This window comes from Silene latifolia, chromosome 8 (assembly GCF_048544455.1).
Source record: "Silene latifolia isolate original U9 population chromosome 8, ASM4854445v1, whole genome shotgun sequence".
Lineage (NCBI taxonomy): Eukaryota > Viridiplantae > Streptophyta > Magnoliopsida > Caryophyllales > Caryophyllaceae > Silene > Silene latifolia.
In genome coordinates, this window is record NC_133533.1 from 81,256,231 (window position 1) to 81,275,369 (window position 19,139).

The window sequence follows — 19,139 nt, forward strand, 5'->3', positions numbered from 1 at the left end:
ACCTATTATTTCTTGTGAAGAACAAATTATTCATGCATTGGCTCCCCAATAAGGCCTCCTCTTACACGGTTTTGGGGAAGACAAAATATCATTGTTTTTCCTTATAATTTTACTAAGTAATATACTAAAAGCTAGTGTATTATTTTCTAATTCATTCACTACTCCAAAAACATAAGTTTCTAGAGAAATAAAATCCTCTCTTTATCTCTCTACAAAACCGAAAATACTTAAGTGTTTATAATTATTTTTGGTTCAATTTTCTACTATAATTAATATTATACTAGTTTTGTAATATTAATTAAATTAAGAGGAGCCTTGGGTATTATATTTAGGGAGAGATCTTACTCTTAGATCTTTGTTCTTCCATTGGAATAAGCTCAAGAACAAGTAGAGAAAGGTGATCTCTCTTGTGCCCAAATAGCCGAAATCTTGAATGTAAGGACATTTCTTTTCATCTCTTTATTTAATGTTTGCATGCATAAGACCTTTATTAATTTATGACAAATTATTTAGACATATAAGATTATGTTAAAATGTATAAAGATCTACATTTCCTTCAATCGGTATCATGAGCCACGGTTGTTTGCATGCAAATTGGTTAAAAGTTTTTCCGAGTTATATGAATAACGAAATAAAACTTGTAAAATTTGTGTTATTATGATATATCACGAAATAATTACATGCATGTTAATATTTCTGGTCCTAAAGTGTTTTAGGATTTTTGGTTAATTTTTCGGATTTTTATTGTTCATATTTAATAATAATGACATTTAAATGTGATTTTATGAGTAAAAATGTCATTTTTGGTCGAAAATTAGCTATACTTCGAATTTTCACTTGGTTTTTGGATATGTTGTTACATATATTATTTTGAGATAACCTGTAAATTTTCATAATTTTTGCACTTGTTATGCTCAAAAAATGAATTTTTCATTATTAAATTCGGATTTAAGAGAAAAATAGGTTAATATGAGTTAAATTTCGAATCTGGTCATAGAAAATTTATATGTTGTCACATGCAATTTTACAAGAAGTGTGTAAAATAATTGGCTATAAAGAAGTCTTTTAGCATGATTTATGAATTTTTGAAGAAAAATGACATAAATAGTGACTTTATTAGTGAAAATTAATAAAATATAATCTATGACTTAGGAAAAACGTCTAATGTTGCATTTTATTATATTTTTCAGATCTAAAATTGAAAAGTTAATGAAAATATTTTTTTTTTTCCATGTTTTTATGATTATTTTATTAAATATCGATAAACCGCAACATTGTTTTTCCGGAAAATTTTCGAAATTTTTAACCTAAGATTTTGAACATTATGAGTGTCATGGATTTTTCCAGAATGTTCATGAATTTTAAATTTCAAATTTTGAATTTATTTGAAATTTTGTGATTTATTTGAAGTTAAATAGCTTATTTTTGTAATTTTGGTCCATTTATGAACAAATTTGTAAATAAAAGTTAATTATGGTCAAATTACTAGTGAAGACTATATTTTGAGTCCTAAGTGGTTAGGGTAATTAACTAGTGCATAAATATGAGTTTATGCATATTTGTGATTATAAAATGTTGAAATCGCGCCGTCAGTAAAAACCGAGTAATATACGATATTGGCAATTTAAAGGCGATTTAGCATAAAAATTGAGCATGTTCATACATATTATAATGCTGCATTTTTATTTATGATTGTCATAATTTTAATTTATGTAATTTTGAATTATGTAATTTTACTTAGTATGGCCTTAGATTTTAATTGGTATTTCCGAAATGTATGGGAATATCGATTCGGTTGTAATTTTATTGTGATCTCGTATCACCGTTTTGTAATATTTAATAGATTTATTTTATTTTAGTTACAAATGTATAATAGGAAATTATGTAATTTATTATGTAATTTTATTCATTAGGAGTTCATAAAGACGGATTACTTCAAGAATGGCGATACATAAAGACGGTGTTACCTCGAGATGCGTGCCACAACTGAAGTTCAAGGGACCAATGGAGTTGGTTTCCGAATATGTAATAGATTAATAGTTTTTCTATTTTAGGAAAGGCCATACTAGGATTTATTTATCTTTATGCTTGCATTTTATTTTATGTCACATGCATCGCTAAATCGCCGTAACTAAAACATGCATCCTTTTTATCGAGTTTATCGACCGTGTCAATTAGAATTATCGTAGTTCACCGCTTTAGTTCACTTAAAACGTGATAGATAATAAATTGACATGACCTCTCGCTAAAACAATTAATTGAGATATAGCCTTACCAAATAGTAGAAACCATGAAAACCTATTTCGCGAGGGAGTGCACTCGGCCCTACCGGGGTACAAACCTTGTTACGTAGGGGAAGTGGGTGAGAATGTTAAATCCACCGAATTCATGTTGATAAGGGATGTATCGGCCCTACCGTGCCCAAGTTGATATGGATTTGGATCATGGACACATTTATTCGAAATTTGGATTGAACTCAACAAAAGTTTTTGATAAGGGATGTATCGGCCCTACCGTGCCCTTGTCGAATGTGTTTTGGGCTAAAGATAAATGTTAATGTAATATTATCGACCAAGAGTTCTAAAAGTAGAATCGATTAAACGTTAATCCACCGAGTTATATTGATAAAGGATGAATCGGCCCTACCGTGCCTAAGTCGATATGAATTTGGGTCTTGGAATCATTTATTATAGTTGGGTAGAGGTCACTATATGAATGCTCATATCTTGTTAAATTTGCAAGTATGATTTAAAAGGACAAATGTTAATATTTCCTTTCCTCCATATTTGTAGTGCAATGAATCCATCAAATGCTACCGCACCCATTACTATTGAGTCATATCACCATGTTCTTGACGACGTATGCTCCAACAACAATTTCGATACAACTAGAGAACTTCATTTCGGGATGGGTTCGGATGGAAACCTTAATTTCATCACCACTTCTAAACCACCCACTACTACTAGACCTCGTGTGAGTCCGTCTCGGGAAGACTACCTCATGCAATCTATAGGGTCTTTGTCTCTGGAAGACAAAGATGCCAAAGCTAGTGGGAGCTCTAGCAATCAAGTTCTTGCTACAAAGGGCAATAGGTTCAAGAAGAAAGGAAAGAAAATCAAAAACTTCAAGCAAGTTAATGATGAGTGCCATTATTGCTATGGCATGGGACATTGGCTTAGGAATTGCCCTATGTATTTGCGAAATATAAGGGAAGGACTCATTACTCCAAAAGGTACAATTCCTAAAGAAATTTATGTTATTGATATAAATTATACTTCCACTACGACATGGGTACTAGATACCGGTTGTGGTTCTCACCTTTGTAATCATCTACAGGGTTTAAGAGATGTGGAGAAGCTTAGCAAGGGAGATGTGGATCTTCGACTTGGAAATGGAGCTCGGGTAGCAGCCGAATCCAAAGGAACTTACGTTCTAGCTTTGCCAAACGGTTTTGAGTTGTATTTGCATAATTGTTTTTATGTTCCTACGCTCTCTAAAAACATTATCTCAATCGCCATGCTAGACATGGACGGTTTTTGTTTTGTCATTAAGAACAATCGTTGCTCTATTTCTAGGAATGATTTGGTTATTGGCCAAGCTACTTCCATCAATGGCATATACATTTTAGAGACCTCAAATCCGACAAATGATATTTATAACATTCAATCAAAGAAACTCAAAACAAGTGACCCAAGTGAAGCGTTCATTTGGCATTGTCGATTAGGTCACATAAACGAGAATCGCATCAAAAGATTAATTTCTACTAATGTGATTACACCATTTGATTATCAATCATTTGGTACATGCGAATATTGCCTACTTGGCAAAATGACTCGTAATCCTTTTAGTGGTAAAGGGACACGAGCTAGTGAGCTATTGGGACTCATACACACCGATGTATGTGGACCAATGAGTATCACCGCTCGTGGTAATTATGACTACTTTATAACCTTCACCGATGACTTAAGTAGACATGGGCATGTCTATTTAATGAGAAATAAGAGTGAAGCGTTTGAGAAATTCAAGGAATTTCAAAACGAAGTAGAGAACCAATTGAACAAAAGAATTAAGGCACTTCGATCCGATCGTGGTGGTGAATACCTTAGTCTTGAATTTGATTCACACTTGAAAGGTTGTGGCATTATATCACAACTTTCTCCACCCGGAACACCACAACTTAATGGTGTTGCCGAAAGGAGAAATCGAACCTTACTAGATATGGTTCGATCCATGATGAGTCAAACCGAGTTACCGAACTCGTTTTGGGGATTTGCGATACAAACCGCAATTCGATCTTTGAATAATAGTCCCACAAAGTCCACCGAAAAGACTCCATATGAGATGTGGACGGGTAAGATCCCAAATATATCCTATATGAAGATTTGGGGATGTGATGCTTACGTCAAAACTAAGAACGACAACAAGCTAGCCCCAAGATCCGAAAAATGCATCTTTGTAGGTTATCCCTCGACCTCTCGAGGGTATTACTTCTACAAACCTCAAGATCATAAAGTGTTTGTGTCTTCGAGGTCAGGCTGTCTTCTTAGAAAGAGAATTTATTTCTAAAAGACAGAGTGGGAGAAATTTTGAACTTAATGAAGTTCAAGAGCCACAAACCGAGATAGAGACGCAAGAAGAAGTTCCTTCGTCGTCTAACGCGGTTGTACCTCCTCCACTAAGAAGGACGGGCCGAGTAATTCGCCATCCCGATCGATATGTGGGACTTATCGAAGAAGATGGAACACTCGATGTGTTACTTATGGAAAGTGACGAGCCCGCCACCTACAAGGCCGCAATCTCTAGTCCTAATTCCACCTTATGGCTTGAAGCCATGAAGTCCGAAATGGATTCTATGCTTGAAAACCAAGTTTGGGACTTGGTAGATTTGCCTAAAGGGGCAAGACCCCTCCAATGCAAATGGATATTCAAGGTCAAAAATGGCATAGAAGGACATGACGATGTCTACAAAGCTAGGCTAGTGGCAAAAGGATTTACCCAAGTCCAAGGTCTCCATTATGATGAGACCTTCGCCCCGTAGCCATGCTAAGATCCATACGGATTTTGTTAGCGATTGCCGCATTTCATGATTATGAAATTTGGCAAATGGATGTCAAAACCGCTTTTTTAAATGGGCATTTAGAAGAGGAGGTGTACATGATACAACCCGAAGGTTTTGTTAATTCTACAAATCCTAACAAGGTATGCAAGCTTAAGAGATCCATATATGGTCTTAAGCAAGCATCTAGAAGTTGGAATCATCGATTCAATCATGTTATAAAAGAAAATGGGTTCACTCGAAATGTTGAGGAACCATGTTTATACATGAAATTCAGTGGGAGCAATGTTGTGTTCCTAATCTTGTATGTCGATGACATACTACTCATTGGAAATGATATTCCAATGTTGTCTTCTGTTAAGAAGTGGTTAGGTAACCACTTCCAAATGAAGGATTTAGGAGAGGCACAACGCATATTAGGTATCCGGATCTATAGAGATAGACCCAAGAGGATATTGGCACTAAGTCAAGAGTCTTATGTTGATAAGATTCTTGACGATTCAAAGCATGGACAAATCCAAAAGGGGTTTGGTACCAATGGTAACCGGAACGATATTGAGCCAGACTCAATGTCCCTCCGAACCCCATGATGTTGAACGCATGAAGTTGATCCCTTACGCTTCGCATTTGTTGGATCAATCATGTATGCCATGATATGCACACGTCCTGATGTCTCGTATGCCTTGAGCATGACGAGTAGATATCAAGCAAATCCGGGTGAGAGTCACTGGATTGCTGTCAAGAACATCCTTAAGTACTTGAGAAGAACTAAGGACTCTATCCTAGTGTTTGGAGGAGACACTGAGTTGCGTGTTACAGGATACACGGACTCAAGTTTTCAAACAGATAGAGATGACATGAAATCACAAGCTGGTTTTGTTTTCATGCTCAATGGTGGTGCCGTAAGCTGGAGAAGCTTCAAGGAAGTCAGAATCGCGGATTCAACAACGGAGGTGAGTACATTGCAAAGCATCGAGGTCGCCAAGGAAGCTATGTGGATCAAGCAATTCACGGAAGGTCTAAAAGTAGTACCTACCGACAATGATCCCATCACTCTCTATTGTGATAATAGTGGGACGATCTTCCAAGCTAAGGAGCCAAGGTCTAGTAATAGATCTAGACATGTACTTAGAAAATATCATGTAATAAGAGATTTCATTGAAAGAAAGGAAATTGCGATTTGTAAGGTTGGGACGGATGACAACATAGCCGATCCGCTCACCAAGCCTTTATCGCAGGCTAAGCATGATGGACATGTTGCGTCCATGGGACTTAAACGTGTACCAAATTTTTGTTAGATTTTGAAATGAAATAAAAGTGTTGTTTTTGTTCATGTTCATAATCTCATTTGTCTTTTATCTTTAATTTATACTTTGTTACATCCCAACGGGTTGTGGAGACAATTGAACCCCGTTAAAGTGAACATGGATTAACATCGTATTTGCCCATAGTCACTTGTATGAGGTGACGTCTCGAAGTGACTAGAGTGTGAGGCGATTGATGGCAAGTTCAAGTGCCATAGAGTCATGTGAGATGACTAGTCGATCACATAGGCGATGTTAGGAACTTTTTGTCGGGCCTTATGACCGCTTATAGAGTTCGGCAAATTTATATAGCCTGGTCGTGGCGAGAGCTACTATAGTATTCAAATGAGTCGATTCTTTTGACTAAAGACTATTCGCCTAAGATGGCACAGTTTCAGATTAACTTTGATTTGTGTTACTACGACCTTCGTAAATGGGGTCAAATGGGCATATTTTGGGTTATGATGGTGTGGCTAGTCGAAGGGAATGAGTGCGATAGGAATTGTCCACCCCTAGTCGGGGTTATAACAATATCTCGGGGCCACTCGAGGAGTAATGAATTGGAAATGCGTGGCCACGCTCGGAAGGTATCCAGAGTGGATAAATCCGGTCAATCGGTTATTCTCCAGATCGAGGAAACCACTCTCGATATGATCACTTGCAAGTACGACCGAAAGACACCTTGCATTGAGTGGGAGATAGTAATAGGACAAGAGAATTGGTGACGCACTTGTCGAGGACAAGTGGGAGATTGTTGGAATATGTGTCCTCCGACAATAATGCGATCACATTGCGATCATGATGATCACATGTTTAAGTCTCATTAAAATGAATACAATTGGGAAGTAATATTGTTCTTGTCAATTTGGTCAACATATATCGGTAATGATTGGCTTACTAGAGTTTGACATTGCTGTCGTGTGACGGTGGTGATCAGTTGACCCCTAGGTCATACCTAAAGGGCAACCCTCTTAGTTGATTATTTAATTAATCGTATAATGTTACGAGTTAATTAAATTACTTGAAAATTGACGGACGATTTTGGAAGTAAAATTTACGTATCATATTGAAATATGATTTAATAAGATACGGTCTGAGTAATTGAATTGTATCATTACTCGGATGAAATAATTGTTTAATGTAACAATTAAATTGAATGAATTGTTATAAATACAATCAGTTGTGATTTATAAATTGGTAAAATATTTTGGCACAAGTAATTATGATATTACCAAGTCGATTTTGTATGTGACGTATTTTATTAATACGTTGTTTTTAATATGTTAAAAATACATAACATATATATGTGACATGTAACATGTAACATATAGACAATTGACAAAAATAATATGGGATCCATATTATGTTAAGTGCCGAAATAATTGGGGAGATTAAGCTAGTTAATTGTTTTATTTAATTGATAAAACATGATGATGAAAAAGCAACCCTAGCCTTGCATACCTATTATTTCTTGTGAAGAACAAATTATTCATGCATTGGCTCCCCAATAAGGCCTCCTCTTACACGGTTTTGGGGAAGACAAAATATCATTGTTTTTCCTTATAATTTTACTAAGTAATATACTAAAAGCTAGTGTATTATTTTCTAATTCATTCACTACTCCAAAAACATAAGTTTCTAGAGAAATAAAATCCTCTCTTTATCTCTCTACAAAACCGAAAATACTTAAGTGTTTATAATTATTTTTGGTTCAATTTTCTACTATAATTAATATTATACTAGTTTTGTAATATTAATTAAATTAAGAGGAGCCTTGGGTATTATATTTAGGGAGAGATCTTACTCTTAGATCTTTGTTCTTCCATTGGAATAAGCTCAAGAACAAGTAGAGAAAGGTGATCTCTCTTGTGCCCAAATAGCCGAAATCTTGAATGTAAGGACATTTCTTTTCATCTCTTTATTTAATGTTTGCATGCATAAGACCTTTATTAATTTATGACAAATTATTTAGACATATAAGATTATGTTAAAATGTATAAAGATCTACATTTCCTTCAGAACAATGAGAGGTTTTGTCTTTACTTTGTATAAGGCAAGAACAAAGTACGTACACACGTATAGACAAGAGGATAAGAACATCAGGTTTTATATTGAACCAATGTACTCCCTCTGTCCCGGTCAATTGTTATCTATTGGTTTTGGCACAAAGATCAAGAAAAGAGGAGAGAGCCAGTTACTAAATGACATGTGGAACAAATTGAGTGTGAATGATCAAATTGTTCATCAAATTCATTATTGAAATAAGAAGGACAACAATTGACTGAGACACCCTAAAATAAAAAAAGGACAACAAATGACCGCAACAGAGGGAGTAACAAATAACAACCGCTAAGTTCTTTTGTCATGCATGAAATACATAGAGAGCATACATACAACCCCTACGAGGCCATGTCACCCCGATCGGGGACGTGACTAATCCATATTTTTCAGATTTTGTTTCTCAATTTCTGTCAAATATGTGATATACTTTGATCCCGAGTATATAATCCCTATAGGGGACATAATATACTATGTATATACTTACCGAACATAATAAACTTATTTATCATTACTGTTTTAGCAGGATTTTTCTGGAAGGAATCCGGCTTGATGATATAGTAATCAGGGTATCTAGTTCTATATGTTCGGAATAATATGAGTAAATAACAAAGGAGGAATTAAGTATAAGGAATAATGTTTTTATTATCTTGATAAGCCGAGTACAATATTGTAAGTAAATCTAAATATTCAAGAGTAGAAAGAGATAAGGTGTAAAATAATTAACTAATAATCAATCCCCTTACAATTGCTTAGATTCTGCTATTTATAGTTCTCTACTGTCCTCTCAACGTTACAATGAATAACGTTATAAATGAATAACGTTCTCCCCAAAGGTAGGAGTTGTTGCCGGATTAATAGGGCATGTCCCCTATTAATCCGCTTGACTTATTCTTCTTCTAACGAACCTTGGGCTCTTTCTCTTCTTTCCGTCCAAATTCATAATTGATAGAGTCTTTTGGTTGGACTTGGTCTTCCTTGAATATAGGACACGGTTATTTGACTTGTACAACTTGTATTTCTTGTTTATCTCCTCAATCCAGGTTGCTTTAATGATTTGCCAAGCTGTTCTATACTGACCATCAAGCTTCTCTTCCAGGATTTAGTAGCCTGCCTACCATAATATTCTTCAACAGCTAAATAATAGTTAGAATTATCCGGTCTTCGTCTTAATCAATCAGCTTTGTTAAGTCAGGCCAGGTTATGGTCAGACCAGGCTAAACTGGGCCTAACAATTGCCCCTTGACATTTTACCCGTGCTGGATCCGGCCAGGGGTGAGATGTCAACTTTACCGAGTTTAAACAATAAGAAGAGTCATATTTATTGGTGACTCTTAGACTCCTACTTACCGTTGAACACTGCAACGGCTAAATGACATCATCTTGTGACGGTTTTACAATTCCTAGGTTTTTCATGCCGTTATTCATCTCCTATAAATACGGTATTTAGGGCAAGGTTATTTTTCACCAAATTTCCTCCACTTTCTTTCTTTGAATATTCCTCTGAAATTCTTCTGAAATTCTTCTGAAATTCTTCCCTTCCTCTCGGTAATCTGTTCGCTATTTTGTATTTTCTCAACAATTTCAATCATAATAAATCAAACATCTAGAAATATGGGAGCCAAAAACGCCCCGCATCCCCTGAGAGCTGCTGCTGCTGTTGAGCACGAACACACGGACATCCAAGAGGAGGAGGTAAGGGAAATTGATCCTCCCTTTCGTCTTTGTGGCTTTCAAGTATCAGGATTCTGTTTTTTCTTTGCTCTTCAATCTCTGGATTCTTCTTTCCCCGAGGAGAATTTACTAAAAACAAACTATGACAAGATTCTAAGGGAGAAGAGAATAATTCTGAATCTCTCGAGGTATGGATCCCGAGTCTTGTCCGGTCGGGGCTAATCGGGTATCACCTGGCTGGTTCTGTATTTTTGAATGGGCGTTCAAGGCAGGCTGTAAGTTACCTTTTACTCCCTTGATGATTGATACCATTCGTGCTATGGAGGTGTCACCTTTTCAGATTATGCCAATGGTTTGGAAGCTTGTCCATTCTATTGAAAATTTATGTGCTAAACATAATTTTGTAATTACTATTAATGATATCAAGGCAGTTTATCATATGAAAAATCCTGTTGATGGTCGCTTTAATTTGAGAATAAAATCGAAAATGTCTCCATTAATTACTAACCTGGATTCCGGAGATGATAAGAATTGGGCAAAGACTTTCTGTTTGTTTGTCCTGACCGAGACTTTGGGATCAGGCTTTGATTATTTGAGATATCCTCCCTTGAAGAGTGGTAGGTTCCTTGTACTCTTTCATTTTGTAATATATATTATATGAAGTTAATGGATTCTGATTCTTACCTGTGTAACTTTGACGGTTTTTGCAGCTCCTGATTGGAGTTGTGATCCCCTTGATGAGGAGGCTGTTTCCAGGATAAAAGCTTTCCTTGCTATTCCTGAGGAGGAGAGGACTTGGCCAACTAGTTTGGGTAGGGAATTGTTGCCCCGGTATATGAAGACCAAGCTGACTGGGGTTAGAGTACCCAAAGGCAAGCCTAGTTCTACTGCTCTTTCCTGTACGTCTTCTGTATGCTTTTATGTTGGCCGTTATCTTCCTGTCGTTCTTTGCTTGATATTCACGTATATTTTTATATATTCAGTATTTAGGTCTTCTGCTAGGCTGGCTAGCTTTTCTGCAAAGGATTTGAAGGCTGGGGTGGCTAGGATTGCTGAACAGTCCAGGAGTCAGGAGGCTAGTGGGAGCGACAAAACGCTTGATATCCTGGTTTCTGAGATTCAGCCTCTTCAAGATCTTCCCAGGGTAACTTCACCGGAGATTGTCCAGGCTCAGAAAAGAAAGAGGGAAGATGATACCTTGGCAGAGGAGGAAGGAGAGAAACAGCCTATCCCAGCTCAGCCACTCAGGAGTATAAGGCAAGTGCCTGCTAGGATTGATGACATGGATGATGCCCGGGCTCGGATAGATGAGTTTTCTGCAAAGATGAGCGACCAGCTATTGTCTGCTAGTACCCTTGAGTCGTCTACCGAGGTGGTTTCTATTTCGACTTCTCTTGTAACAAGGGGCTTGAACTTGCTTCCCAGGCTAGGGAGGTTAGTTGTAAAGGGATATTTTTAATTGTTCATGTGCTTTTTGTTTTACCTTGTATTTGGCTAATTGATTTCGTATGTATGTAGGGGTTGGATCGGTCAGCTCGCTTGTCACTTAGGGATGCCAGGCCAGGGTTTCTAGTTTGGAGGAAAACTGGATAAACTTAACCGTGACCTGCACACATCCAGGGGTAATGAAGTAGTACTCCAATCTCGATTGGCGACTTGACTAGGGAGTCAACCAGGGGCGCTATAGTTTGTGAGGGGTCGCGAAAAACGCTGAGAAGGCTGTCAGGCTGGAGTTGGAGGCTGAGAAGCAGGCAATGCAGGATCAGTTGAGAAAGAATGAGGAGCTTGCTGCTGAAAAGGAATTGGTGGAGGCAAGGTTGGCTGATGCTGCTCAATACTTTTTCGGGAAAGGCCGGGTTGATGCTATGAGAGATCCAGAATCTGACCGGGCTAACTGGAATCCGGACCGGGATGAGATGGCTTTGGACACTCAGTATCTTGATTTGGCCAGTATGGGTCAAGAAGAAGAAGTGGATTCTCCTCCTTCCAAGGCAAAGTCAGGTGATCAGGAAATGGTGGACGGTTGTGAGTGAGTTTGCATCGCTCAAAAATAGCTTAGTTTTTCTTTTGGGTTTTGGTCTATCCGGGGGAATGTCCCTGGAATGAATATTTATCAATTTTTAATTTTGGCCCATCCAGGGGGAATGTCCCTGGAATGGATGGTTATTAGGTAGGACCAATTATTTTGGGTGAATAAATATTTGGTCTTTGTTTTGTTTCTTTTTGTGTTTTGACAAGGTACTTTTGTGATGTTGGACATGTACTGGATCTGGCCAGTTATTCGACTGGATCAGGCCAGTTTTTGTGCTGGATCTGGCCAGTTTAATGTGTTATGGGTGGGGTTGTTGCCTGTCTGGAGGGCTTATGTCCCTTGCCTGTCTGGAGGGCTTATGACCCATTTATGTCATCTGATCTAGGAATAGATTTTCCAGGTTTGTATGTTATGTTGAGCTCAATATTTAAAGGCCTGTTTTGTAACTGAATTTTGGATATCAGTTGGATATTTAGTGGGGGGTGGCCCCCAATCTTTAAGATTTGTTTTAAATAAGATGCAATATGTAAAACAAGTGTTGGAGATTTCACTAAGTAAATACGAGAACATAGATAAGTACTTGGGCACATAATTTGAAGAAATCATATATGGCATTTATTCATATAATTGCAAGTATCATACATGTAGTTTTCAGGCAGGAAGTGTTTAAAGTAAAAAGTTATACCTGGATTGTGCGATATATTCTACATGTGAAATAGTTTTAAATGTGCAATATTCCAGGCTCTTGGGATCATTTCGCCGTCCAGGGTCTGTAATCTATAAGCTCCCTGGCCGACTATTGAATCAATCAGATAGGGGCCTTCCCAGGTTGGGGCCAATTTGCCAGCATTCTTTTCTTTTGTGTTTTGGAAGACTTTCCTGAGGACAAGATCTCCTACCCTGAATACTCTGGCTTTGACAGTCTTGTTGTAGCTTCTCGCTACTCTTTGCTGATATGCTGCTAATCTAATGCTTGCTGCATCTCTTAGCTCTTCTGTTAAGTCCAGGCTATCCTCCATTAGAGGTATATTGTTTGTTGTTGTGTTCAGGCTACATCTGGCTGATGGAATATTCACCTCGGCCGGGATTACTGCTTCACATCCATAGACCAAGGAGTAGGGGGTTTGGCCAGTGGATGTTTTAGGTGTGGTTCTGTCAGCCCAAAGGACCAGGGGGAGCTCTTCAGCCCATCTACCTTTTCTTCTTTCCAGCTTTTTCTTTATGCAGCTGATTACCACTTTATTACTGGATTCTGCCTGACCGTTGGCTTTTGGATATCCTGGTGTGGATGTTACCAGATTGATGTTCCATTGAGCACGAGAAGGTCTTTGTTCTTTTTCCCACAAATTGTGTGCCATTGTCGCATACTATTTCAGAGGGAATGCCATATCTACATATGATGTTGTGTTTGATGAATGCTATGACATCCTTTTCCTTGACTTGCCTGTATGATTCAGCTTCTATCCACTTGGAGAAGTAATCAGTCATTGCTAGCATGAAAACTTTCTGTCCGGGTGCTTGAGGTAGTTTTCCTACTATATCCATGCCCCACTTCATAAATGGCCAGGGTGCGGATATGGAATGTAGTTCTTCAGATGGCTGATGGATATATGGTCCATGAATCTGACAAGCTTTGCATTTGGAGCTAAAATTCAGGCAATCGGCTCTCAAGGTGGGCCAATAATATCCTGTTCTGAGTACTTTGCTTGCCAGGCTTCTTCCACCTTTGTGATTCCCACAGTATCCTTCATGGATTTACGATAATATCATTCGTTTCCTGTGGTTCCAGGCATCCGAGGTACGGCCCGACTGCGATTTCTTAAAAAGCACGTTGTCAATAATAGTATATGAAGCGCTTTTATTTTTAGTGCTCACGGCATCTTGCTTATTTAAGGGAAGGGTTCCCTGTTCAGAGATCATAGTAAGGTTTTGTCCAGGAATTAGCAATATAGATTGGGAAACTTTCATCTTGTTTATTTATTGCAGGTTCTAGTAAATGTACAATGGGTATTTTGTCGAAGTCTAGGGGGCTGAAGTTGGATCCTAGGCCGGCTAGAGCATCGGCCTGGGTATTCAAGTCCCTGGGAATTTGGTCAATATTGAAATTGCAAAATTTTGATTTTAGCATTTGAACAACATCTAGATAAAGCATCATTTTGGGGTCTTTTAAAGTATATATCCCATTTACTTGATTGGAGATGAGGAGGGAATCGATGACGTACCTTTAGGTTTTGCACACCCAGTCAATACATACCTTTAATCCGCTATCGGGCTTCATATTCTCGCCTCATTATTGGTGGCCTCAAATGCACATGACTTATAGCCTGTACTATCTTATCCCCCCGTGGCAATTTTAGTACTAACCCATCCTGTGCCCCTCATATTGGCTGCACCAGTCGACGAATAGGGTCCATTCTAGGTCCTGTTTGGTCATTTGGTCGGTTTATTTACTTCTTTTATTAGGTCGGGTTCTAGGGTTGGACTAAAATCAGCCACAAAATCAGCTAATGCTTGTGATTTAATTGTTGTTCTTGGTTCAAATGTTATATTGTATGTGCTTATTTGGGTGACCATTGGCACATTCGTCCAGGACAATTACGGTTTCCTAAGTACAGACTTGATAGGAAGATTGGTTCGACTATTATTGGGTGACTTTCAAAATATGGTCTTAATTTTGTGCAACTCATAATTAAAGCTAAAACATATTTTTCAAGTAAGCCATACCGATCTCTCGCATCCAGTAGACTTTTACTTACATAATAGACAGTCTTTGTTGTCCGTCCGCTTCTTTGACCAGATCGCACCGACAAGATTCTGTGGATCGATGATATCTTGTCAGGGGTTCATCTTTGACTGGTTTTGCCAGCAAGGGGGGAGAGGATAGATATATTTTCAAGTCTTCAAAGGCAGCCTGATGATCAGGGGTCCATTGGAAGTCCTTGTTCTTCCTTAGCAGGTTATAAAACGATTTGCATCTTTTTGATGATCTTGAAATGAATCTGTTCAGGGCTGCTATTCTTCCAGTCAGCTTTTGTATGTCTTTGACTGTCTTTGGTGGTTCTAGCTCCAGGATAGCTTTGATCTGTTCAGGGCTGGCTTCTATTCCTCTTTTTGTCACCATGTAGCCCAGGAATTTGCCTCGCCGAGACTCAAGTGGCATTTTTGTGGGTTGAGCTTCATATTGAATTTTTCCAGTATTTGAAAGGCTACTTCAAGGTCTTTGACGTGGTCTTCTGCCTTTTTTGATTTGACTACCATGTCATCTATATAGACTTCCATGGTGTCTCCTATCTGATCTTTGAACATCATGTTGACTAGCCTTTGGTAGGTTGCACCTGCATTTTTTAATCCAAAGGGCATAGCAGTATAACAATATATACCTCTTTCAGTGATGAAAGCTGTGCTTTCCTGGTCTGCTGGGTGCATTTTTATCTGATTGAATCCGCTGGAGGCATCCATGAATGTCAACATTTCGTGGCCTGCAGTGGCATCTACCATTGCATCGATGTGTGGTAGGGGAAATGGATCTTTTGGGCAGGCTTTGTTTAAGTCGGTGTAATCTACGCAGACTCTCCATTTGCCATTTTTCTTTTGGACGACTACCACGTTTGCAAGCCAGTCAGGGTACATTACTTCCCTGATCATTCCCATGTCCAGTAGCTTGTCAACTTCTTGGTTGATAATTTCGTGCCTTTCTGCAGCAAATTTTCTTCTCTTTTCTTTGTCTGAGCTTAAAGGATTTGTCAATGTTCAACTTATGAGTAATAACATCAGCATCTATACCAGTCATATCAAAATATGACCAAGCAAAACAAGACATTTTAGTTTTGAGAAAGCTGACCAGATTTGGTCCGATTGAGTGGGTGCATCCGACCCTACAAGTACTTTCTGTCGGGAATTCTGGGTCTAATGTGACTTCTCTGTTTCCATCCGTGTTTGTGCTATATATTCTTCCCGACAGGGGACTTTAATTGCTATGCAAGGGACTTACCGACTTTGAGGGTTTCAAAGCCCGAGTGTAACATTCCCGAGCCGTCCTTTGTTCTCCTCTCGATGGTGGTTATCCCCATTCGTTGGAATTTTCACGCATTGATGGTATGTTGATGGGATTGCTTTGACATTGTGGATCCATGGTCTGCCCAGGATTACATTATACGAGGATAGGCAATCCATTACTCCAAATTTCTCATATGAAGCCACGCCTTCCACATAGGTAGGCAAGCTGATTTCTCCCAAGGTGTTCTTTGTTTCTCCACTGAATCCAACCAGGACGCTGGATTTCTTGATGATCTTCCCTTCGTCTATCTTCATAGCTTTAAGGACGTCAAGCATCACCAGGTTGATTGAGCTTCCTCCGTCTATCAGGATTCTTGACACCTTTGCTGTGCCGATTTGCATGGTGATTACCAGGCTGTCATGGTGTAGATCTGATATTCCTTGCAGATCCGAGTCATCAAAGGTAATAGCGGGCAATGACTTGGGCCTGGGAGGAGGTTGGAGTCCTGGACTCCCTGGATATTGTTTTAGCGGCCGAGCCGGTCGGTCCTGAGATTTCGATCCTCCATTTATGAATTTGACTTCATAGATGGGAGGAGGAGGAGGAGGGTCTCTCGCCGCTTCCGGGTCTCTTTTGTTTTGTCCTTCATCTTTGTTCTTTGGCTGCTGGATTATGTCTTTCAAATAGCCTTTCTTTAGAAGATATGCCACCTGTTTCTGAGAAATTTGGATGCATTCTTCTATGGTGTGTCCGATGTCCCGATGGAAGTTACACCATCTTGTTGGGTCTTTCTGGGGTTGTCGGATTTCTTTGGCCATCCGATTGTATCTCCCAGGTTTTCAGCGTTTGATCAATCCTGCGGTATTGATAGAGAAGTTATATTCGGGAATAGTTGGAAGGCTAGAAAGGTTACCTTTGTGTTCTTGTGCCATATTGACTTCAGATCGTTCAGGCCTGGAATAGGTGCTTGATCCGGGATTGCCTCCTTTCTCGGTAGGAGCTTTTCTGTTAGTATGTCCATAGCCTTGCTTTCCTCCGGATGAGTTTGTCCTGAAGTTGAGGTCTTCTTCTAATCTGACATACTCTAAGGCGATGGATTGAACAGTGGCAAAGGTTGGACATGCTTTCTTGGTCGATCCGCATAGATGTCACCGTCAAGCAGGACTCCTTGCCTGAATGCTTCTCTCTGCTGTTTCTTCATCACATCCGGGAATGGCCACCTTTTCTTTGACAAATCGGCCGGGAATTCTTTGAGAGATTCTTCGGGAAGTTGCTTTATCCGAACAGGTTACTTGGTCTCTTGGCCATATCTCGCTACTTGCGAATTGTTGATTGAAGGCATTGATCAATTCTGCAAAATTCTTGATACCTCCATTTGGGAGATTGATGAACCATTGTAATCTTGCCCGGTCGGGTTGTGCCAAAGCCTTTGCACATGCGGACTTGCTGAGTTCACCGGGTATTGAGGCGACCAACATTTTTGTTTGAATATGGCAACATGATTTTGTGAATCGAGAGGTTCCGTCATAAGTTCTCATGGACGGAACAAGTAAATTTCTTGGGGAGATCAATCTTTGCAATTTCATCTGCAAAGGGTGAATCTGAAAAGTTGTCGACTTCTACTTGACCACAGTGGTCCGGCACTCAGGGTATATTTTCTATTTTGTTGTGGAGTTTTGGATTTCTGAAGCATAGCCATCATTATTGCTTCGATTTTGTTTGTCTCATCATTGGGAATGGTTGGAGTGCCGGATAATGTATCCTTCTCCGGGGTTCCAAAATTAGAGAAGTCTATGTTTTTGATAATGGATGAGAATGGGGTTCTGGTTCGAATCGGTCTTGGAGCCCGAAGCCTGGTTTTCCAATTTCTTTTTTGGGCTAGACTCGATTCCTTGACCTATTGATTTTTGATTTGCCACTGAGTGCCCTCTCTTGGATTGTCTCCAATTCTTTGATCTTGGCCAGGGCAGCCGATAATTGTTGTTCTGCGGTGAGTTCCACCATTTTTGTGTGTGAATGTTTAAATGAAAGATGATGAGGAGAATTTTATTGGTTGAAGAACTAGATGCCCCACGGTGGGCGCCAATTGTTTTAGCAGGATTTTCCTGGAAGGAATCCGGCTTGATGATATAGTAATCAGGGTATCTAGTTCTATATGTTCGGAATAATATGAGTAAATAACAAAGGAGGAATTAAGTATAAGGAATAATGTTTTTATTATCTTGATAAGCCGAGTACAATATTGTAAGTAAATCTAAATATTCAAGAGTAGAAAGAGATAAGGTGTAAAATAATTAACTAATAATCAATCCCCTTACAATTGCTTAGATTCTGCTATTTATAGTTCTCTACTGTCCTCTCAACGTTACAATGAATAACGTTATAAATGAATAACGTTCTCCCCAAAGGTAGGAGTTGTTGCCGGATTAAGAGGGCATGTCCCCTATTAATCCGCTTGACTTATTCTTCTTCTAACGAACCTTGGGCTCTTTCTCTTCTTTCCGTCCAAATTCATAATTGATAGAGTCTTTTGGTTGGACTTGGTCTTCCTTGAATATAGGACACGGTTATTTGACTTGTACAACTTGTATTTCTTGTTTATCTCCTCAATCCAGGTTGCTTTAATGATTTGCCAAGCTGTTCTATACTGACCATCAAGCTTCTCTTCCAGGATTTAGTAGCCTGCCTACCATAATATTCTTCAACAGCTAAATAATAGTTAGAATTGTCCGGTCTTCGTCTTAATCAATCAGCTTTGTTAAGTCAGGCCAGGTTATGGTCAGACCAGGCTAAACTGTGCCTAACAATTACCTTATCAATTACATACATGAATTCATGAATTCGGTATACGATTATATGAGCATACACTCCGTATTCCCGACTCACATTATATCCATTACGAGCTTAAATTCGATTTTGGCTCGAAAACCTGAATACACTTAAATATCCTTGTGATTAATATCACTAACATTCCTCCCCCATTTTAGTGTATCCCTTATTTCCAATTAAAATAACAAA